Source organism: Xenopus laevis, chromosome 4S (assembly GCF_017654675.1).
Source record: "Xenopus laevis strain J_2021 chromosome 4S, Xenopus_laevis_v10.1, whole genome shotgun sequence".
Lineage (NCBI taxonomy): Eukaryota > Metazoa > Chordata > Amphibia > Anura > Pipidae > Xenopus > Xenopus laevis.
In genome coordinates, this window is record NC_054378.1 from 27,163,879 (window position 1) to 27,188,644 (window position 24,766).

General features: G+C 45.3%; 1 long non-coding RNA gene across 1 annotated transcript; it reads left to right on the forward strand.

Annotated features, from left to right (window-relative positions):
- LOC108715348 lies at positions 1 to 24,267 on the forward strand. The gene is made up of 3 exons (XR_001935495.2): positions 1 to 185; positions 20,297 to 20,398; positions 20,576 to 24,267. It is a non-coding gene; the product is annotated as an uncharacterized LOC108715348 (long non-coding RNA).
- The last annotated feature ends 499 nt before the right edge of the window (positions 24,268 to 24,766 follow it).

Sequence of the window (24,766 nt, forward strand, 5' to 3'; positions counted from 1 at the left end):
TAAATACCAGGGGGAAGGGGGGGGGGAGAGTGTTGGTTTTTTTGTCTGGGGTGTAACCTGGCTGCGGCAGAGCATCCTCCTCTGCGGTTCCTTGGAGTTTATCCTAGCTGAGGCAGGAAGACACCCTCCAACAGTTTAGATCTCCCTACCTCCCAGAGGAATGTTTATACCTGGATCCCCTTGAGGTATGGTTATTCTGTGGATTTACCCAAAGGCACTTTGTTCTTTACCCCTTTGAAATTGCCCAAAGGAACTCCCTGACTTTGTATTTGGATTTGCGTGTGCATCTTGGAGTGGATTGCTCCAAGGGAGGCTCTTTGTTTCGGACCAGGAGTGTTTTGGACTTGGCGAGTTCACATGCTAATGCCGTGTTCCTGATCTACCGCTTGTTGTATATCCAAAATAAACTCCTGTGTAAACCCTTCTTAAAAGTGTGGTATTTCCCTGTGTGTGCTAGTTGGTCATACGTCGCACGTTTATGTGACACCTACTCTCACACTCACCCCAGCCACTCCTATCTCTCTCACACTCACCCAGCCACTCCTATCTCTCTCACACTCACCCCCATCACTCTCACACCAACCCCTGCCACTCCTATCTCACTCACACTCACCCCTGCCATGCTTACTTTCTACACTCAAACCAGCCACTCCTATCTCTCTTACACTCACCCCAGCCATTTCTATTTCTCTCACACTCACCCCTGCCATGCTTACCTTCTACTCAATCAGCCACTCCTATCTCTCTCACCCCAGCCACTCCTATCTCTATCACACTCCCATCTCTCTCACACTCACCCCTGACACTCCTATCTCACTGCCACTCACCTCTGCCCACTCCTATCTCACTGACACTCACCCCAGTCACTCCTATCTCTCACGCTCACCACTGACATTCCCATCTCTCATGCTCACCCCTGCCACTCCTACCTCACTCATACTCACCCCAGTCCTATCTCACTCACACCAGCCACTCCTATCTTTCTTACACTCACCCTAGCCATTTCTATTTCTGTCACTCACCCCTGCCATGCTTACCTTCTACTAACAATCACCCCAGACACTCCTATCTCTCACCCCAGCCACTCCTATCTCTAATCACACTCAATCCCATCTCTCTCACACTCACCTCTGTCACTCCTATCTCTCTCACACTCATCCCTGACACTCCTATCTCACTCACCCAGCCACTCCCATCTCTCACACTCACCCCTGCCATACCTATCTGTCTCACACTCAACCACCACTCCTATCTCTCTCACACTCACCCCTGACACTCCTATCTCACTGACACTCATCCCAGTCACTCCTATCTCTCTCACGTTCACCCCTGACACTCCCATCTCTGTCACACACACCCCTGCCACTCCTATCTCACTCACAACTCACCCCTGCCATGCTTACCTTTTTACTCTCACACTCATTGCTGACATTGCAAACTGGAGTACTGCTAAATAACTCAAGTACCACAAAAAAAATGAAAGCCAATTACAAATTGTGTCAGACTCAGAAGGCATGCTTACCTTCTACTCTCACACTCACCACAGCCACTCCTACCTCTCTCACACTCACTCAGCCACTCCCATCTCTCACACTCACCCCTGACACTCCCATCTCTCACACTCACCCCTGACACTCCCATCTCTCTCTCACACTCGCCCCTGACACTCCCATCTCTCTCACACTCGCCCCTGCCACGCTTACCTTTCTACTCTCACACTCGCCCCTGCCACGCTTACCTTCTACTCTCACACTCGCCCCTGCCACGCTTACCTTTCTACTCTCACACTCACCCCTGCCACGCTTACCTTTCTACTCTCACACTCGCCCCTGCCACGCTTACCTTTCTACTCTCACACTCGCCCCTGCCACGCTTACCTTTCTACTCTCACACTCGCCCCTGCCACGCTTATAGCAATATCAAAATATGACATGTTAATAAATGTATTGTTGCCCTGGCCCTTGTAAAACTGGTGTGTTTGCTTCAGAAACATAGCCACGGAGCAGCCATTCAAGTTAAAATAGGGCTATAAGGCTCAGGCTTAGTAACAGATATGCTCTGTACAAATTAGCCCAAGAAGCAATCTGGGAACAGGTGCTGCTGGACTAGGAGGGCCTTCCTGAATGAACTCACTGCCCAGGCCATGTGCAACCCTAGCAAGAGTCTGGTGTGCAACTTGTGGGAAGAGGAGACAGTCCATTAGTACTGGTTGTATCCCTTCAGTTCTGCCTGAGGCTCTGCGCTCATTTTCTAGAAGCTTGGTTTTCCCGCCTTACACTGCCAGCCTATGGGCTCCTAGGGATCTCCCCTCTGTATGAGGCCCATGCCTCTTACTGTCACTGAAGATTTCTGAACGTACTCCTCTTGCTGGGGCCCGGGATGGTTACTCCTATCTCTCTCACACTAACTCCTGCCACTCCTATCTCACTCACCCCTGCCATGCTTACTTTCTACTCTCACACTCACCCCTGCCACTCCTATCTCTCTCAAACTCACCCAGCCACTCCAATCTCTCTCATACCCTCCCAGCCACTCCCATCTCTTACACTCACCCCTGCCACTCCTATCTGTCTCACACTCATCCACCACTCTGATCTCTCTCACACTCACCCCTGACACTCTGATCTCTCTCACACTCACCCCTGACACTCTGATCTCTCTCACACTCACCCCTGACACTCTGATCTCTCTCACACTCACCCCTGACACTCCTATCTCTCTCACCCCTGCCACTCCTATCTCACTGACACTCACCCCAGTCACTTCTATCTCTCTCACGCTCACCCCTGACACCCCCATCTCTCACACTTACCCCGTCACTCCTATCTCTCTCACACTCACCCTGCCACTCCTATCTCACTCATACTCACCCCTGCCATGCTTACCTTCTACTCTCACACTCATCCCCGTCACTCCTATCTCTCTCACACTCACCCCTGCCACTCCTCTGTCACACTCATCCCAGCCACTCCTATCTCACTCACACTCACCCCAGCCACTCCAATCGCTCTCACACTCACCCGGCCACTACAATCTCTCTCACACCCACCCAGCCAATCCCATCTCTCACACTCACCCCTGCCACTCCTATCTGTCTCACACTGAACCACCACTCCTATCTCTCTCAAACTCACCCCTGCCACTCCCATCTCTCTCACACCCACCCCTGCCACTCCTATCTCTCTTACACTCACCCCAGCCATTTCTATTTTTCTCACACTCACCCCTGCCATGCTTACCTTCTACTCACAATCACCCCAGACACTCCTATCTCTCTCACCCTAGCCACTCCTATCTCTATCACACTCAATCCCATCTCTCTAACTCTCAACTCTGTCACTCCTATCTCTCTCACACTCACCCCTGCCACTCCAATCTTTCTCACACTCACTCCTGCCACTCCAATCTTTATCACACTAACCCCTGCCACTCCTCTCTCACACTCACCCCTGCCACTCCAATCTTTCTCACACTCACCCCTGCCACTCCAATCTCACTGACACTCACCCCTGCCACTCCTATCTCTCTCAAACTCACCCCTGCCACTCCTATCTCTGTCACACTCACTCTAGCCACTCCTATCTTACTCACACTCACCCCTGCCATGCTTACTTTCTATTCTCGCACTCACCCCAGCCACTCCTCTCTCACCCCAGCCACTCCTATCACTATCACACTTACTCCCATCTCTCTCACACTCACCCCTGCCACTCCTATCTCTCTCACACTCACCCCTGCCACTACTATCTCACTGATATTCACCCCTGCCACTCCTATCTCTCAAACTCACCCCAGCCATTCCTATCTCTCTCCCACTCACCCCAGCCACTCCTATTTCACTCACACTCACCCCTGCCATGCTTACTTTCTACTCTCACACTCACACCAGCCACTCCTATCTCTCTCAAATATACCCCAGCCACTACTATCTCTCTCAAACTCACCCATGCCACTCCCATCTCTCTCACACTCACCCCTGTCACTCCTATCTCACTCACACTCACCCCTGCCATGCTTACCTTCTACTCTCACACTTGCCACTGCCATCTCTCTCACACTAACCCCTGCCACTACTATCTCACTGATACTCACCCCTGCCACTCCTATCTCTCTCACACTCACCCCTGCCATGCTTACCTTCTACTCTCACACTCACCCCAGCCACTGCCATCTCTCTCACACTCACCCCAGCCACCCCTCTCTCTCACACTCACCCCTGCCACTCCTCTCTCTCAAACTCACCCCTGCCACTCCCATCTCTCTCACACTAACCCCTGCCACTCCTATCTTACTCACACTCACCCCTGCCATGCTTACTTTCTACTCTTGCACTCACACCAGCCACTCCTATCTTTCTTACACTCACCCCAGCCATTTCTTTCTCTCACACTCACCCCTGCCATGCTTACCTTCTACTCAGTCACCCCAGCCACTCCTATCTCTCTCACACTCACCCCTGCCACTACTATCTCACTGACACTCGCCCCAGCCAGTCCTATCTCTCTCACACTCACCCCTGACACTTCCATCTCTCTCACACTTACCCCTGTCACTCCTATCTCACTCTCACTCACCCATGCCACTCCCATCTCTCTCACATTCACCCCTGTCACTCCTCTCACTCACACTGACCCGTGCCATGCTTACCTTCTACACTCACCCCTGACACTTCCATCTCTCTCACACTTACCCCTGTCACTCCTCTCACTCACACTCACCCATGCCACTCCCATCTCTCTCACATTCACCCCTGTCACTCCTATCTAACTCACACTCACCCCTGCCATGCTTACCTTCTACTATCACACTCATCCCTGACACTTCCATCTCTCTCACACTACCCCCTGTCACTCCAATCTTTCTCACACTCAACCCCTGCCACTCCTATCTCTCTCACACTCACCACCTGCCATCTCTACTCACACTCACCTGCATCATCTCACTACATCACCGCCTATCTCTCTCACACTCACCCCTGCCACTCCATCTCTCCACTCACCCACCCTATCTCTCCACTCACCCTGCCACTCCTCCCTTCAGTTCTGCCTGAGGCTCTGCGCTCATTTTCTAGAAGCTTGGTTTTCCCGCCTTACACTGCCAGCCTATGGGCTCCTAGGGATCTCCCCTGAGGCCCATGTCTCTTACTGTCACTGAAGATTTCTGAACGTACTCCTCTTGCTGGGGCCCGGGATGGTTACTCCTATCTCTCTCACACTAACTCCTGCCACTCCTATCTCACTCACACTCACCCCTGCCATGCTTACTTTCTACTCACACTCACCCCTGCCACTCCTATCTCTCTCAAACTCACCCAGCCACTCCAATCTCTCTCATACCCTCCCAGCCACTCCCATCTCTTACACTCACCCCTGCCACTCCTATCTGTCTCACACTCCACCACCACTCCGATCTCTCTCACACTCACCCCTGACACTCCTATCTCTCTCTCTCACCCCTGCCACTCCTATCTCACTGACACTCACCCCAGTCACTTCTATCTCTCTCATGCTCACCCCTGACACTCCTATCTCTCTCACACTCACCCCTGCCACTCCTATCTCACTCATACTCACCCCTGCCATGCTTACCTTCTACTCTCACACTCATCCCCGTCACTCCTATCTCTCTCACACTCACCCCTGCCACTCCTCTGTCACACTCATCCCAGCCACTCCTATCTCACTCACACTCACCCCAGCCACTCCAATCGCTCTCACACTCACCCGGCCACTACAATCTCTCTCACACCCACCCAGCCAATCCCATCTCTCACACTCACCCCTGCCACTCCTATCTGTCTCACACTGAACCACCACGCCTCTCTCTCCACCCCAGCCACTCCTATCTCTCTCACACCAACCCCTGCCACTCCTATCTCTCTTACACTCACCCCAGCCATTTCTATTTTTCTCACTCACCCCTGCCATGCTTACCTTCTACTCGCAATCACCCCAGACACTCCTATCTCTCTCACCCTAGCCACTCCTATCTCTATCACACTCACCCCTGTCACTCCTATCTCTCTCACACTCACCCCTGTCACTCCTATCTCTCTCACACTCACCCCTGTCACTCCTATCTCTCTCACACTCACCCCTGTCACTCCTATCTCTCTCACCCTGTCACTCCTATCTCTCTCACCTTGTCACTCCTATCTCTCTCACACTCACCCCTGTCACTCCTCTCTCTCACCCTGTCACTCCTATCTCTCTCACCCGTCACTCCTATCTCTCTCACCCCTGTCACTCCTATCTCTCAAACTCACCCCTGTCACTCCTATCTCTCTCACACTCACCCCTGTCACTCCTATCTCTCTCACACTCACCCCTGTCACTCATATCTCTCTCACACTCACCCCTGTCACTCCTATCTCTCTCACACTCACCCCTGTCACTCCTATCTCTCTCACACTCACCCCTGTCACTCCTATCTCTCTCACACTCACCCCTGTCACTCCTCTCTCTCACACTCACCCCTGTCACTCCTATCTCTCTCACACTCACCCCTGTCACTCCTATCTCTCTCACACTCACCCCTGTCACTCCTATCTCTCTCACACTCACCCCTGTCACTCCTATCTCTCTCACACTCACCCCTGTCACTCCTACCTCTCACACTCACCCCTGCCACTCCTATCTCTCTCTCACTCACCCCTGCCACTCCTATCTCTCACACTCACCCCTGCCACTCCTATCTCTCTCACACTCACCCCTGCCACTCCTATCTTACTCACACTCACCCCTGCCATGCTTACTTTCTACTCTCGCACTCACCCCAGCCACTCCTATCACACTTACTCCCATCTCTCTCACACTCACCCCTGCAACTCCTATCTGTCTCACACTTACTCCCATCTCTCTCACACTCACCCCTGCAACTCCTATCTGTCTCACACTCACCCCTGCCACTCCTATCTTACTCACACTCACCCCTGCCATGCTTACTTTCTACTCTCGCACTCACACCAGCCACTCCTATCTCTCTCCCACTCACCCCTGCCACTCCTGTCTCTCTCCCACTCTCCCCTGCCACTCCTGTCTCTCTCCCACTCTCCCCTGCCACTCCTGTCTCTCTCCCACTCTCCCCTGCCACTCCTGTCTCTCTCCCACTCTCCCCTGCCACTCCTGTCTCTCTCCCACTCTCCCCTGCCACTCCTGTCTCTCTCCCACTCTCCCCTGCCACTCCTGTCTCTCTCCCCTGCCACTCCTGTCTCTCTCCCACTCTCCCCTGCCACTCCTGTCTCTCTCCCACTCTCCCCTGCCACTCCTGTCTCTCTCCCACTCTCCCCTGCCACTCCTGTCTCTCTCCCACTCTCCCCTGCCACTCCCGTCTCTCTCCCACTCTCCCCTGCCACTCCCGTGTCTCTCCCACTCTCCCCTGCCACTCCCGTCTCTCTCCCACTCACTCCCGTCTCTCTCCCACTCACCTCTGCCATAATAAAAAGTTGCCACTTTTTACACTAACGTCTAAACGTCTAAAAAAAGACGTGTATACAACTATTAAGCGCCTCCCATATTGAAATTGACCACAAATCTTCACTATGAAATGCTCACACTGAATAAGTATCGCTAGCGAAAAGTCGCCAGTGTTCAGTGCCCAGGACGCAACTTCACATTTTAGTGAATTAGCGCAGTGGTAAGAAATTTGCATACAATGCCTTAATGTTTGGTAAAAGTGGCAAATAAGTAAGTCATCCCAAGAAAACATCATATTTTTTGAAAATACACATTCTGCCAAATCTAAAATGGGTAAATATATCTTTGTATGGAAAAGCAGCAACACTACCCTAAACATTTTGTTTTTTTATATAATTTCTGAAAATCATCACAAAGTTTGCATTTTACCCCATTATATAACCCACATTTGTAACTTACCAGCATAAAGCATCCTAAATATGAACGCTAGGGGTCTACTGAATAGTTTGATGCCTTTTTGCATAGATTTACCAAGCCATGTGGCATACAGAGACCCCCAAATTCAAATAGTACATATGAAATTTCACATATGACACTGACTGTTACAATATAAGCACCCAGCACGTGTATTACCCTAGGAAACCATATATTTTCCGAAAGTACACATTCCTACTAATCTAAATCGGGTAAATGTCTTTCTATTGCAAACTACCAAACTGCAAAGTTATGCTAAACATAATGCCTTTAATTAAATTTCTGAAAATCATCACAAAGCTTTTTTTACCCTATTACTTACCCCACATTTCGTAACATATCAGCATGGTGCAACGTCTTCAGATCCGACACACTAAGAGGAAGCACATGCAACAAGACGGGTACGCCGAATATAATGTAAGCAACAGAAATATCGCACGTACAAACTTCATGCATCCGACATGCAAACACTGCACATTCCGTCTTCATTCGACAGTCATTGGATGCATGCAGTTTGTAGATGCGATATTTCTATTACTTATTGTACATTATATTCGGTGCATCCATCATGACGCATGCGCTTCCTCTCAGCGTGTCGGATCTGAAGATGTTGCGCCGTGTAGTTCAGTCCTAAAGCATCCTAAATATGAACGCCACGGGTCTACGGAACATGTTGATGCCCAATATGCATAGATTTACCAAACCATGTGGCGCGCAGAGACCCCCAAATGGATATATAGTAGACAAAATTTACAGGAGCAAAATGAAGTAACAAAGAACAGTGGTAAATGCGATAAAATCACAAAATCGATAAAATCCAATAAAACCACAAAAAAATTATTTTGCCTAGTGTAATCAGCAGTCATAATCACTGACTATTTTAGCATGGCCAAATATGTTTTACGGTAAGAACCAAGTGAACAACACCTATGCAGAGCTGAAAATGCAATAAAATATCTTAACATGCAATAAAATGGATAAAAATGCACCAAAATCAAAATTGCAAAATAATCAACAAAATAACATACAAAAGTTATTGCGCAGTACAGTATGCTATTTGCAAGGGCAGTAAAACATTTTTTTCAGGCAAAAAAACAAATGATGCAATCAGAAAAAAAAGCCATAAAATAGTGTATCTGCGTATGCTTGTGTACAATTCTCAAAATTACGTGTCATGTGCGTGTGTGTGCGACCCCCCCCCGATCCCCAAAAATGTATGTATGTGTAAGTGTGTGTCAGTGTGATAAGTTTGTGTGTGTGTGTAAGTGTAACACTAATCTGGAAAACACATGACAATCCATCGGGGGTTGCAGGAGGGTGTCCTACAAAGAAGAGGCAGACGTCTTCAGTGAAGATCCAGTGACTGGGTGGTGCTGCAGGTATAGGAAGTGCAGACAGCAGCAGGACACGTAGAATTCACGTGCCTGCTGCTACCTTGAGGCTCCTGAGCGATCATGCCCCAGGGGGCACTCAATCCCCCACATTGCTTGTTGCTTAGTGGCAGGGGAATGAGCAGGGAGCAGTCCCCCCCCTTCCGCAGCCAACTCCTCTGCAGCCTGCCTTCCCCTGCAGCCATCACCCCTACTGCCGTTAGTCCCCCTCTGTAGCCAGGCCCCCCTGCAGCCTCCCCCCTGCAACTAGCCTCACCCACCTGCAGGCAGCCCCTCTGCATCCTGCCTCCCCCCCTGCAGCAATCACCCCTCCTGCAGCAAACCTCACCCACCTGCAGCCTGCCTCCCCCTGCAGCAATCACCCCCCCCTGCAGCCAGCCTCACCCACCTGCAGCCTGCCTCCCCCCTGCAGCAATCATCTCTCCTGCAGCCACACAAACTGCGCTCTCTGCTGCCTTCTCCGCTCCGCTTCTCCACTCCTTTTGCAGCCCCCTCCCTCCCTACACGAAAATAATATGGAAAGAAAGGTAGATTCGTAACAAGCTCCTTCTCTCCCGTGATTCATCCCCCTCCGCCCCCCCTGCAATCAGCCAGCGTCGTGGTTTTACAAGTCCTGTCTCCGTTACATGAAGAGTTGCTCTGCGTCTGAAACTTCCCCCTCCCTCCCAGAAATGAGGCGTTTGCAAATAAAGGTGGACTTTCATTTGAATCCCTGCCGCACATTAGTCTGTGACACTGAGACACGCGAGTATTGAATGTGCTGCTCCAGTTTAATTTTTTACTTATGTAACATTGGTGCTTCTAGATGTCACATACAGACTAACGTGCAACAGGGATTCAGACACAAAGTCCACCTTTATTTGCAAATGCCTCATTTCTGGGAGGGAGGGGGAGTTCACTAGCTTGTGTATTGTGTGTCTGTGCTAGTATGTGTTTGTGTGCGTGTAGGGATCCATAGGCTTAAGCTCTTATATGGTGTTGAAATCCCCTGCTGTGGCCAGCTAAGTGCTGGACCTAAATTGGATAACGAAGGGGACGTAAGTCCTTAGTCTCTGTGCAGTGTGCCCTGGCAAATGGATTTGGCCATAATGTGTCATTCTTGCATTATTTTTTTATAAAGCTGAGCTGCCATGTGCTCAGGGCTAGTCTACTTCTTGATTTCACTCAAGTTGGGAGTGCAGGGACTGTAGTCCAGATGTAAGGGGGCTAAGAAGTTTATGGGTTCCTGAAGGGCTTGGGATATGGGGCCCCAAGCCTGAGTGAGCTCAACCCTGGAGTGTTTAGAGCATGAAGGCAGCAGAGAGACTGGCAGCAGCTGCCTGTGGATGGATGCTCATTTGAAAGGGGGTTTGTGGGGGGCTTGTGAGGTGCTTGCACCTTGGGTGAGTGTTGGAGCTGTGCCCTGAATAATAAACTAGGTTTGTCATGTTCGTCTAGAATTATCTTGGGAGCCAGTGTGAGGATTAAGTCGCTGTGAATGCCTGACCCATATGTGTGAATTCCCTGTGAGTTGTGCTTTAGGGAGGGTATTGAAAGGCCCCAGCGTGTTTCATGTTTAAGTGCCTGCCTTGTGGGAGCAACTACCGCTGTCCATCCGGAGAGGTATTAGGGCAGGTAGTGCTACCAGGGGAAAGTTAAGGGCTCTTGGGGGTGGGGGAAGGGACCGTGTCTCTCTTTATCCACCAGGAGTGGAGTGTAGCACTTTGCCTGGTATGGACTGTGCCAGGATTGGGACTACCACTCCCCGGGGCAGGAGTATTATTGGTTTGTAAATGTATTTTACTATGTATTTTCCATTTTTATAAAGATATATATTGTTGCAGCACTGGTGTGGTTAAATACTTTGTTTCCTAGTGGAGCCACCCGTAGGTGTTTCCCCGGATCCCACTAGGTGGGAAGCACTGCCATGGAGATAAATTCCCTTACCTTTCATTTAGCAAAGGGGATTCAGGACCTTAATATGGTGACATTGGAGATGTACATCCATGGGTAGGGTTACACACACATAAACATACATATCCAAATGCAAAAATTGGATAGTTGCAGTATGTTCAGTGATAAAAAAAAAGTGTTCAGTTGAGATTTACTTTTCTTGCTTTGAGTCTAAGCAATAATAAACTGTAAGAGGCACGATAACTTTAAAGGCATAGAAATCAATCCATTCCAATAAGGTTATTGATGTGGCTGTGGCTATAATATGACAAAATGCACAATAATTTCATTTTCCAGCAGCCAAAAAATCATAATCACAGCATCTTCTATTATCAGTTTTGCAAACAAATAATGCTATCTAAGCAAAATAATATATTATTCGCTGAAACTTAGTCGAAAATCAGTGTAGCACTTAATTGTAAGGAGCGCTTCTTTCCCTGCTGGCGTCGTCCCCAAATTGGGGGCACCCAGGGGGAACCACGTGGACGTCGGACAGCAGTGTGATAATCAGGGTGCAGCGTCATGACACCGGCTTCAAAACGTGCGGCGTCATGACACCGGCTTCAAAACGTGCGGCGTCAACGCGCAATGTCAGCGTGACACGTGACGTCATCACGGACAATTCGGGTGGGAAAACTCACCTATAAAAGGATGCAAGAGGCCTGCAGTCATTGCCCGATTATAGGTTCGACTCCTGGGTGTGTTATATTGCTATTGTGATTCCTGATCTTGACTTCGGCCTGTATCCTGACTAAGAACCTTGCTGCCTGAACTGACCTTTGCCTGGATTTGACTACTCTTCTTCTTAACCCCTTGTTAGCGCTTGAACGAACTGTGTTTTGGAGTCTACAGCTTCCTTCTTGGTCTGCAATTCCAACCTGAGACTTCAGGCCCTGACAGTATAATTGGGCCAATGGATCCCTCTGAGGAAGCTCAACCTCAACCAGACTTGCGGGAGAGCATTCTGCGGGCTGGCCTCCCGTATGGTATCCTATGAGGCACAACAGACCCATTTTGGCCAAGCTTTGGAAGCCATTTTGGACAAGTTTTCGGATACCCCACCGGCAACCTCTGCATCAGCCTGCCGTTCCATCTCCTAGCCAGGAGCCCAGAGTTCCATCCCCACCTCGCTACAGTGGAGATCCCCAGGCTTGTCGGGGTTTTGTAAACCAATGCCTGATACTATTCAAGCTACAGCCTGCACAATATGTGTTCGGACGAGCCAGAGTGGGGTACGTAATCACTCGCCTTGAAGGGAAAGCGCTGGAATGGGCACCCCCTTGAGGGAGAAGAATTGCCCACTCATTCAAGATGACAGCGTTTTTCCGCACAGTCTTTGATGCACCTTGTAGGGTTACTACAGCCTCGTCACATCTGCTGCAAATTCATCAAGGGAGTCAATATGCTATAGACTTCCGTACCCTTGCGGCTGAGACAAATTGGAACAATGAGGCCTTTTACCAAGGACTTTCTACCCGTCTAAAAGATGATTTGGTCTCCCGGAACAGTTGGAAGATCTTATTGCTCTGGTCATTAAGATAGATACCAGAATGCGGGAGCACCAGTCTAACAAGGAAAGAAGCAAGAAATTTCAACCCTTGCTGGCTCCATGCTTTCAGAGGCCATTTCTCCCCAGTTTACCTGCCCCATCTACCTCTTCTGAAGAACCCATGCAAATTGAGGGAGCCTGCTTGTCCAAACAAGAGAAACTTCGTAGACGTACTGCTGGGTTGTGCTTGTATTGCGGGGGCAAAGCCCACTTCGCTTACAATTCTCAATTACATTTCCCTACCAATCTTCTCACCGGTTTATGCTCCCTGAACAGTTTCAAGTCACGGATCATGGCTCAAGCTTTCCTTGACTCCGGAGCGGCTGGGAACTTCCTAGACCAGTCATTTGCTCCTCTGCACCCCTCGTCAATCCCTCTCTGGGTGCTGGCGATTGATGACAGATCGCTATCCACGACCTATATATCTCATGCAACACAGGAACTTTCTGTTCCGGTTGGAGCACTGCATGTTGAAAGACTTTATTTTCTTATTATTAACTGTCCTTCTACGCCTGTAGTCTTGGGGCTGCCCTGGCTTCATCTCCACAATCCTACCATTGATTGGTCCGAAAGCCAGATATCTCATTGGAGCCCTACTGCCAGCAGAATTGTTTAGCATTACAGAAAATGTCTTGTGCTTCAATAAATCTTTTCTCTCTTCCCCTGGCTTATCAGGACTTTGCAGACTTTTTACAAAATACATCACCAAAGACCCTTCCCCCTCATCCACGATAGAATTGCCCTGTTGATCTACTTCCCGGTACCATACCTCCTCGTGGTCATACATATCCGCTTTCACCATCCGAAACAAGAGCTATGAAGGACTACATCCAAGAAAACCTTCAGCGCGGATTCATTCGTCCTTCCTCTTCTCCAACGGGGGCCTGCTTTCTTTTGTGGACAAAAAACATGGCAGTTTACAACCTTATATTGACTATCGAGGTTTTACTAAAATCACCTTAAACAATCATTACCCGCTACCCCTTATCTCTTAACTGTTTGATCAACTAAAAGGTGCCTGTCTATTCACTAAATTGAATCTCAGGGGTGAATACAACTTAATTCGAACCCAGGAGTGTAAGACTGCTTTCAATACTCGTGATGGTCATTATGAGTATCTCGTCATGCCATTTGGGCTCTGCAATGCGCCTGCAGTCTTCCAAGAGTTTTATCAACGACATTTTCAGAGACTTACTTGGACTCAGTGTAGTCGTTAATCTGGACGATATACTCATCTTTTCCAAAAATCTGGATTAACACAGAGTCCATGTTCGGAAGGCCCTCTCTCATCTAAGCTAGAACGCGCTCTTCGACAAACTGGAAAAATGCTCTTTTAAAACCTCAAGATTCCGTTTCTGGGTTACATCATATCTCCAGTAGGCTTTGAGATGGATCCAGCCAAAATCTCCGCAATTCAGGAGTGGCCACTTCCTATGAGTATCAGAGCCATTCAAAGATTCATTGGCTTTGCCAATTATTATAGGCAGTTTATCAAAGGCTTCTCTTCTAGAATTGCTCCAATCTTGGCCCTCATCTGCAAAGGTGGCAAACTGTTGGACTCCACAAGCAATGGAAGCATTTGAGTCATTGAAAAAGGCCTTTTTCTTCTGCTTCTGTAGAAAGCAAACAAAGTTGAGCACTCGCCCACACCTCGCTGTATACCGACCAAGCCGTCTGTGCTGACACGTGCACGCGCCACCGGAAGACACGATGGGAGATGTATCTGATTCATGGAGCACCAAGCAGCATTAGGGCCCTTTAAAATGTATCCAATTTTATTGACAATTTAATTACATCGAAAAAACAGTGTTCGGCAACAGTATATCTAGCCCCATGCTTGACTCATTTCGTGGCCTCACGCCACTTCCTCAAGCATAGAGCCCAGCCTCTCCCAACCCTCTATAAATAGCGGCAACCCACACCTGCCTAAAAACATTAACCCCTCACATATCATGTGGAAATCATGAGTCTGCCAAACGTTACAATTAATACATAAATTAATTAATAAATACATAACTCCAAATCTCTACAATCGATCAATCCATCATGAAAATAAATATATCTTGGGAATAATAGAGGCAAATTAATAGAACAAGAGTATATAATGCATATAATAAATGGATATAAATATCAGAAATACATAGAATACTGTATATAAATACAACTCTCAATTCATAATATTAAACAAAGAAAAAGTAGTTATATATATAATATTATTATTACCACATCATAATAAATAACCAGCACTCAATATAATGGAAACAAATTCAGAAAGGACACTGATCAACTTATAAAAAATCATATTCCTTCTGAGTAATAATACCATACCCCTAAGCCGAAGATAAAAGATCTTTTAATTTTGATTTAAAAAATCTAGTAGGATCTGAATCCAATATTCTATAAGTTTCTTGATTTGTTAACTGTCTCAAAATCTCATACACCTTAGCATCCAACACCACTATGGCTCCCTCTTTCTTTAAATGCACTTTTCACCACAATATTTTTATTGTCACTCAAGGTTTTTAAAGCTTTCTGTTCCCCAAGACTAAGATTACCCCCATAAATATTTTTGCCTCATGTGATTTTGCTTTTGTTGCTCATATCTAACTTTCCAAGGTCTTGTTGGACTAATTTATGAAAAAGGTCAATTTGATGGCTTTTTTGACTGCACCGGATAGTATTCCGAACGTTTCCGTAAATTTGTGTGTGATTACCTCAATTGAATCATCTAAGTTTATTATGTATATTGAATTCATATTCCATTGTCCCACTCTCTGATTTAAAGCAAAATGTCTTTTTGAAGTCAAAGTATAAATTTATTCAAATTTATTCAAATCCAAAATTGTAGAAAAGGAATTACTATGAGTCTTAGGGACAAAATTCCAACCCCAAGCCAGTAGAGATAATTCAGTCTGACAGCACCTGTGAAGACAAATTAATGATATTACTCAAGTTCACATTCTTGTCTGGAGCTCCGGTTCCAATGGATTCTCTGTTGTGTGACCTAGGCGCATCCCCTGATGATCGAGTTACCAACGTGTCTTCCTGTAGTAACCCTTGGATTTCCCAGTTCGGAACCCTGCTGTTTCTCCTCCTTCTGCCCCGCCTTGTGTGCTTCTTGTGCTCCGGGTCCCGATGGACTCCCTTATCATCTCTCGATTCCTGTATTTGTCTGTCATCTTGTCCTGGTCTCTGGGATCGTCCGGATCGTCTCCTGAAAGCTCTGGGTCCGAAGTTAAAAAAGAGGAAGATGAAACAGGTGATGAAGTTCTCTGATCAGACAGTTCATCAGGACGCTCCACAAACTGAACTGATTCCCAGTTTTTAAAATGGAGCGGGGAGTGGATATCCCACGACCCTTACTGCCTGGAAACTTCGGATTGCTGAATTTATGATGGGGAAACCCCCGTTTCTCGGATTTCCAAATATATACAGCATTATTATGATAGTCACGTTGAAATTTATCTCTCTTGAGATTTTTAATCATGGACTCATGATTAATTTGTCCCTTAATATGGACCCATTCCGCAGGTTCAGAAACCACCCGGTCCAATGTAGTAAATGCCACCTTGTTGAGATTAGTGATCTCATTTTTAACTTTTTCCAATTCATCTTTATCTCATTAATGTCAACTGCATCAATTTAATCGAGCATTCGGATAATATTGTATTCCAATTTTGCTCAAATTAAGGGGTTACATGCTCATAAGCTGGGAATTTACGTATGCGGAGACCTCTAGGTTTTCGTTGGCTTTTCAGATAATTCTCCACGGAACATACGTCCCACCATAAACATACCTCTCTCCGCATCGGCCATTCCAAGTTGCGAAAAATCAACATCATCGGCTTCACCGGTTAAATTGCCACCTTGTGGGTTGGGAGATTTGGCAAAAATCAATTCCGCCTGCCGCTTGCGTAGTGTTTCCATAGGTGCTCGTGTGTTACTGCTAGTACTCATAATAATAATACACAATCTTGTTAACCATATCACCGGTTAACAGCAATAGGGGGGCTCCTCCAATCCAGATGAATTCACATAGAAAGCAAACAAAGGAGAGCACTCACCCACACCTCACTGTATACTGACCAAGCCGTCTGTGCTGATACGTGCACGCGCCACCGGAAGACACGCTGGGAGCTGTATTAATATGTATCTGATTCACGGAGCACCAGGCAGCATTAGGGTCCTTTAAAAAGTATCCAATTTTATTGACAATTTAATTACATCGTAAAAACAGTGTTCGGCAATCGTGTATCTAGCCCCATGCATTTCGTGGCCTCACGCCACTTCCTCAGAAGCATAGAGCCCAGCCTCTCCCAACCCTCTAAATAGCGGCACCCCACACCTGCCTAAAAACATTAACCCCTCACATATGTGGAAATCATGAGTCTGCCAAACGTTACAATTAATACATAAATGAATAAAAAATAATCTTTACTCAAACATCCAGATCCTCTTCTCCCTTTCTTCATTGAAGTTGACCCTTTTGATGTGGGTGCTGGTGCAGTTCTTTCCCAAAGACAACTCGGTGATGGGAAACTTCACCCTTGTGCCTTTTTTTTCTAAAAAATTCTTTCCGCCAGAACAAAATTATGATGTGGGCAATCGAGAACTCTTGACAATTAAGTTGGCATTAGAGGAATGGAAGCATACCAATATTTACTGACCACAAGAGTACATTCAAGCTCTTAAATGTCTTAATGCCAGACAAGCTCAATGGGCATTATTCTTCTCATGTTTCAATTTCATCATCACATTCCGACCTGGTTCCAGGAATAAAAATGTGGATGCATTATCTAGAAACTTCATTCCTGTGGATTCTTGTTTGAAAGATAATGACCCTATCGTTCCTCCAGCAAAAATTGTAGCTGCCTTATTCCCTTCAATGGCATCTCAAATCCTATCGGCACAATCTGCTGCACCATCCAATACACCACTGGGAGTGGCCTATGTACCACCAGATCTTCGTCAAACCATTCTTCATCAATCACACAATTCCAAACAAGCTGGCCATCTTGGCATCAAAAAAAACGACCGATTTTTGTCTCTTCTTGTTTGGTGGCTTTCATTACGGAAAGATGTCAAAGATTTGTATCTTCTTGCTCCATTTGTGCCACTTCCAAATCCTGTCATACCTCACCCAAGGGACTGCTGATGCCGCTACCCATTCCCTCTCGACCTAGGACACATTTAGCCATGGACTTTATTGTGGAGCTTCCATCAGATGCTGCTATACTAGTAGCCGGGGCTTGTGCCGTTTTTAGCAAACAGGAGCAAAGACCCAGAGTGATTATTCTTACCACTGAGGGTAATATTTTTGCCCCACTCCCAATGATTTGTTCCTGTTTATTTTTCCTTAAAGCATACCCACATATGCAATACCCAAATCAACTACTTTGCATGCAGTATAGCGATACTGTCCCTTTCCAATAAAAAAGTTGTGTAAAGAAATAAGTATCTCTAACTACTTCTTAGTAAGTAATGTTTCTATGAATTTTCATATGAACTTGTCCATATGCTTGAACACACAAAAGCTAAGCTTGCACTCACTATCCATTTATCTGCAGCTCCCCTTAGCTATTATGAAAAATTCACTTCAAATCGTTGTGCATGTTTTTATTAAATTGGTATGAAAAACAGCCTTTAATTATTTAAACAAGCGTAAAAAAAGGTTTGTTTTTTTCCAGCTGCAAACAGCATTTGTTCTGAGAGTCTCTGATTGATAAACAGCATGACTGAATTTTTTGCAGCATGGTAAAAAAAAAATGTTGTCTTGTGGATGGAAAAGCAATACCCTGTATTAAGTACCAAACTGTAGATTATGAACGTGCATTTTAGATGGTTTCTTAAAACTTGCTGTCATTGTATATTGCAAAGAAACAATTTAAGATAAGCAGGTATCTTGGGGAAACTGATTTGCAGCTTTCACTTTCATTAGCAAAACTGTAATAACATGTAAAAGCTGACCCTAAAAACCACAAATGTGTCCAAACTTTCCATAACCTGTTAAATTTTGTAAAATGGACATGGTAATTAAGCGGCGTGGTAAAAAAAAAATTCCGCCGCAGCAAATCTTGTTGTCCCTCTTTCTGTTTTCAAAATGTTGGAAGGTATGCTGCAGCCTTCCTTCATTTCCTCCCAGACACACAGTCCCAGAGACCCTTTAAATTATTTTGCAGCCAGATGAGATGACTAGAGAGTAACAGACACTGTCTTTCTCAGTTCAGCCATAGCCTTGGTCTTGCAGCCTGGCTGCCGTCACTCAATCCCACCCAGAGCAGTCAGGCAGTCCCAGAGACCCTTTACAATTATTTTGCAGCCAGAGGAGATTCAAAGTTTTTTCTTTTTGCTCCACTCACCTTTAACAAATTCTATCATCTTGGCAGGCAGCCTTGGGCGGACAGTGGTGGCACTGTGGGTAATGTGGCCCTGGTTAAACTGTTTTATAAGAAATACTTAATGGGTCTAATAAATTCTAATAAAGCAACAGAGTTTATTGTATGGTCCCTTTGTATGTTTATACATAATTATAACTTTCCTTAAGCTCCTCTTCTTCATTGTAACAATCCCAACTTGGCCAGTCTTTCTTTATAACAGATTTTCCATAATTTTTACCTGCTTGTTATCCTTTCCATTCAATCTTATTCAATAATTAATTTGAGCACTCCACTATCAAACTATATCTAGCACTCGACAGGATTTCACATCAAACTATTTCATACATTAAAGGAGAAGGAAAGGCTTCGTACACTTGGGGGTGCCAAATGTTAGGCACCCGCAAGTGATTGTATTGACTTACCTGAAATCCCGGGCCAGTGCTCCTATCAGCCGAAAACTGCACCGGCCCAGGGTTATACCAGTGAGCACCACGAAGCAATCCTCTTCCGATGTATAAATAGCATAGTTTACATATCAGATAACATAAAACACATGGCTTATCTGTTATATGCTATGTATCCTGTGTCTTTTTTTTCCAGCTTGAATAGCTGCCATGATGGCTACACAGCACAGTAGTCTTTCTGAAGCAAAACACAGCTTTTAACAGTGCATGCTAACAGTATATTACATGTTAATTACTTTTAAATGTTATTGGTTTTTGGTGTTACTGATCCTTTAGAATTTGTCTATATGGAGAGCCTTTACTAAACAGTATATGTACAGTATATGTATTGCAACATGTTTGTGCCTTTGTTTCTGCATACAGAACTTTTGTAACTATGCAACAAATTCTTAAGGAACTTAATATGTATTTGCTTTGGGGGTACTTGAAAAAAGAAGTATTGTAAAATACTTATGACACATATTGTGCTTCTGTATATTTTGAGGAACTTGAATCGTATAAAACATTTGCAATTTCTGTGTCCACTGTAACCAAAATACACTGGCTTTTTCTCCCTTTAAAATTAAAGAAATATTGTCATTAAAATCTATAATATTTATGTTTGCCAAAAGGTGTATAATATTGAGTAATTATGTATTTTGTGTTTTTGTTAAAATGGGTAAATAACATTGTTACAATGCTTCTGTTTTTTCAGGGAGCAGTCCCAAGGCACAATGTTACGTTTTTTGCGACGTTGAAGGAGGGACATTTCTGCACCAGTTTCTAGAAGCCAACCATTTGCTGGGTCAAATACCAGGTATGATTTTATTTTTTCCATGATTTAACCTGGTAGTTTTCAAAAACACATTTAAAAATATTTGCAAACCTGTCCCTAGATAACCTCCGTAAACTTGCATCTAGTTATATGCTGTATGGAAACTGTTGTATTGGTATTGTCTCCCACACTCTAATACTGCTCTTCTTTTATCCTCAGGGTGATGGCAGAGATATTGCACAGCACAATGTACGAGCAGAGAAATGTCCTGAGATTGTTCTTCATGCATTTCTGGAAGGGTGGGGGAGTTTAGTTATTTTTGTGTTGGGGTGGTACAAAGGCCATATGGACAAAAACAAGACTTTGCAAGTTTGGCCTTGTGAATTGGTGGTTTGGACTATTGCCTATGGACAGAGGGATGGACTCTGCGGGCAGGAGGGTGTATGGGTGGGTTTGTTGCTTTTTTGATTTTCTGATATGTTAACGTTTTGAATTAATGTAAGTGTATTTTTATACTAAAAATCCCTAGATAACATTTTACTAGGAGTATGAATACTAGTACGTATATATTTTATTACTTCCTAAAAGGCATTTACACCTTCGTAGAATTCAAGAATAGAAGAAACTTACTTAAAGCTGATTTCTCAGTCAGCCCTACCTGTCAATGCAGGACGACTGGGGTTAAATTAATCCTCTCTGGAAGCAGGACAAACTAAAAAAGTTTCTTCCAATCGTCTCCTTCCCTTCTGGCACCTTCTCCTCAGTTTTTTAGTTTGTCCTGCTTGGAGGCAGCAACTTTTCCCTCTGAGGATTTTTTTCTTTTTATTTAATTTCTTTCTTTTATTTTCTTATTTTCCTTTTTATATACACAAGATACTACAGTCTTCAAGGATTGTCAGGGCTCTCCCTGACTTACAGTGGCAATTCATGGTCCGATTACGACCAGGCCTGAGGTAGAGCCCAGATGGTGTGCTCCCCTTTGGTAGAGCCCCTCGCGGTGCGCTCCCTCTCTGGTGATTAACCAAGCTTGGTAGAGCCCGTTTCATGCGCTCCCAATGTCACACCATAGTGCAGAGCTCCCCGGTTATACCTGGTTGAGCCCACACTTTACTGTGCCTGCCTGCACAGCCAGGAGAGCTCCCAAGTAGGTTTCAGATTGAGCCCATTCATTGGCAGAACGTCAAGATGTTGCACACTCAGCACCATTAGTACTGTGCCTATCTGCGCAACTAAGTAACAGCCGCATCATCAGCAAGTGCCGACGGGTTGAGTAAGCGCTGGTGACGTCACATACCCTGCGCCAGTCTAACATTTCCCGGGCTCAGTCAGCCGGATACGCGTCATTGCAGAGATGCCTGACCTTATAGTGTACCGCATGTACACATTCTCCTGCGCACTCTTATCGTGCGTATGAAAACTGCACAATCTAGCAGATCCACAGGTATTGTCAAGGCAGCATAATACGCATAAGGTAACAAGATTACCAACGTATACTCTACTTTTTACACCAAAGATAGGACGCTATTGATATGGCTAATCCTAATGAGGAGCTATTTTCCCTTATAGAGGGGATTGATCTCCCAGATAAGCCACAGAAACTAAAGGCCAAATGTAAAACAATTACCAAAGGCTCTACTAAACGTAGAGAACATTCTCCATCACCTCCACCAAATGATGATAGTACTGAGGGCAACAGACACATGACTACTTGAGCACTAGTAAACGCTCCTCAGGATCCACAACCTCAACCACCGGTAGACTAATCCACCTCAATCATCTACTGATTTAATATCCTGGATTCAATCAACAATCCAGACCTCTGTTAGACAGGCAGTTTCTTCTCATTCACTACCAGAATCAGGTAAAATGAAGTGTAAACGCTCACCCACATTACAACAAGATTCAGACTCAAACTCCTATCATTCTTCAGAAGACTTAAGTGGCATACACTCTGAAGATGAATTCTCATCAGACTGCCAGTCCTCCGATTTGGATGACAATTTTCGACAACCAGAGGATATTAAGACTATCCTTAAAGACATATTCACTACATTAGAGATCAAAGAGGAGCAGACTGCATTATCTAAGGCTGATAAGTTGTTAGGTAACACTTCCAAGAAAGCTAGGTCATTTCCAGTTCCCAAATCTCTTGCCAATTATGTGCACATATAATGGCAGCAACCAGAGAAAAAATCAAATATTCCACAAATTTTTTTTTTTAATACATATCCTATTCCAGATGAATACAAACATTGGGATAAAATTCCCAAAGTAAATCCACCTATTGTCAGACTGCCTCGGAATACTACATTACCAGCTGAAGACACTGGTACGCTTAAGGATCTGATGGACAATCCACTTCCACAGCCTATTACAGAATATGGAAACTTTTTATTGACCGGTGCACAGAGCACAATGTTCATTGGCAATTATGCCTTTCTTTCCATGTTCTAGAATTCCTTCAGGGTGGCTTAGACAAAGGCCGCAGTACTTCGGCCCTTAAGGTTCAGGTGTTGGCCCTATCAGCCCTTAATCACAAACAATGGGCCACCATACCAGAATTTAAACTGTTCTTTCAAGCACTAGCCAGGATTCGGCCTCCGAAACGAGATCCAGCCCCACCCTGGGACCTTAATCTAGTACTTAGAGCTCTCCAGAGACCACCGTTTGAACCACTGGGCTCAGTGGACCTGAAATTTTTGTCCTGGAAGGTGATATTCTTCTTGCCATATGCTCAGCCAGACGAGTATCTGATTTGGCAGCCTTGTCTCATCAGCAGCCTTGGACTATATTCCACCAAGACAAGGTAGTCCTCCGCACAGTTCCATCTCATCTTCCCAAAGTCACTTCAGAATTTAATATTACCCAGGAGATAATACTTCCGTCTTTTTGTCCTAAGCCAGATAATGACAAGGAACGACAATTACATACCTTAGATGCAGTAAGGGCACTAAAATTCTATATCCATAGGACTGCCGAATTTAGAAAGTCAGAGTTGTTTGGTGCTAACAAAAGAGGTCTTCCAGCTTCAAAACGCACTTAAGCTAGATGGATAGTGTCAGCTGTACAAGAATCATACAAGACGATGGGTTAAGAGGGCCCTCTGCAAGTTAAGGCACATTCCACTAGAAAGATCAGTGCATCATGGGCGAATAATAACCAGGCTTCCGTTGAAGCTGTATGCAAGGCAGCAACTTCGAGCTCCTTGCACACGTTTTCAAAGTTCTATAAACTAGATGTGTTGGCCTCTTCAGCAGCGGCCTTTGGCAGGAAGGTGCTACAAGCAGCAGCAGCACATAGATAGTTCCTGCTTAGTTTCAGTATATTTATACTTTTATATCGTTAAAGTTTTTATTCAGTTATTGCCCACCCTTTTGGACGGCTATGGGACATCCCCAGTCGTCCTTCACTGACAGGTAGGACCGACTGAGAAAGCGAGATTTTCTTACCTGAAAAATCCTTTTCTCATAGGCCCGTACTGTCAGTGCAGCATTCCTCCCATGGGGTGCCGGTTTTTGCTGCTCGGCATTTAGATAGTTAGGTAGTGAGGTTCTTCTGTCTCCACTGGCAGGCTTGGATACTAAACTGAGGAGAAGGTGGAGCCAGAAGGGAAGGAGACGATTGGAAGAAACTTTTTCAGTTTGCCCTGCCTCCATAGATGATTAACTTAACCCCAGTCATCCTGCACTGACAGTACGGGCCTATGAGAAAATGATTTTTCAGGTAAAATCTCCCTTTTGCTCTTCCAGAGTCAGTAGCTTATTACCTGCGTATAGGGCCAAACTAACTAACATTGTGTATAATGGGATTTGGTCTTGCAAGCAAAAGAATACTTAAAGCGTACCTGTCACCTACACATAAAAAGCTGTATAATTAATGTCCTTTGCAAATTAAACATGGAACCTGAATTATTTTCTTTAGTAAACCTCCATACATGTTATTAAGTTGTTTAAAGGGGTTGTTCATCTTTAAATTAACTTTTAGTATGGGGTCGAGAGTGATATTCTGAGACAATTTGCAATTGGTTTTCATTTTTTTATTTGTATTTTTTGTTATTTAGATTTTTATTTTGCACCTCTCCAGCTTGCCAATTTAGCAATCTGGTTGCTAGGGTCCAAATTAACCTAGCAATCATGCATTGATTTGAATAAGAGACTGGAATATGAGTAGGAGAGACCTGAATAGAAAGATGAGCAATAAAAAGTAGCAATAACAGTACATTTTTAGCCTTACAGAGCCTTTGTTTTTAAATGGGGTCAGTGACCCCCATTTTAAAGCTGGAAAGAGTCAGAAGAAGGCAAATAATTGAAAAAAAAACGATAAAAAAATAAATATACCAGTTGAAAAGTTGCTTAGAATTAGCCATATTATAACATACTAAAAGTTAACTTTAACCACCCCTTTAAATAT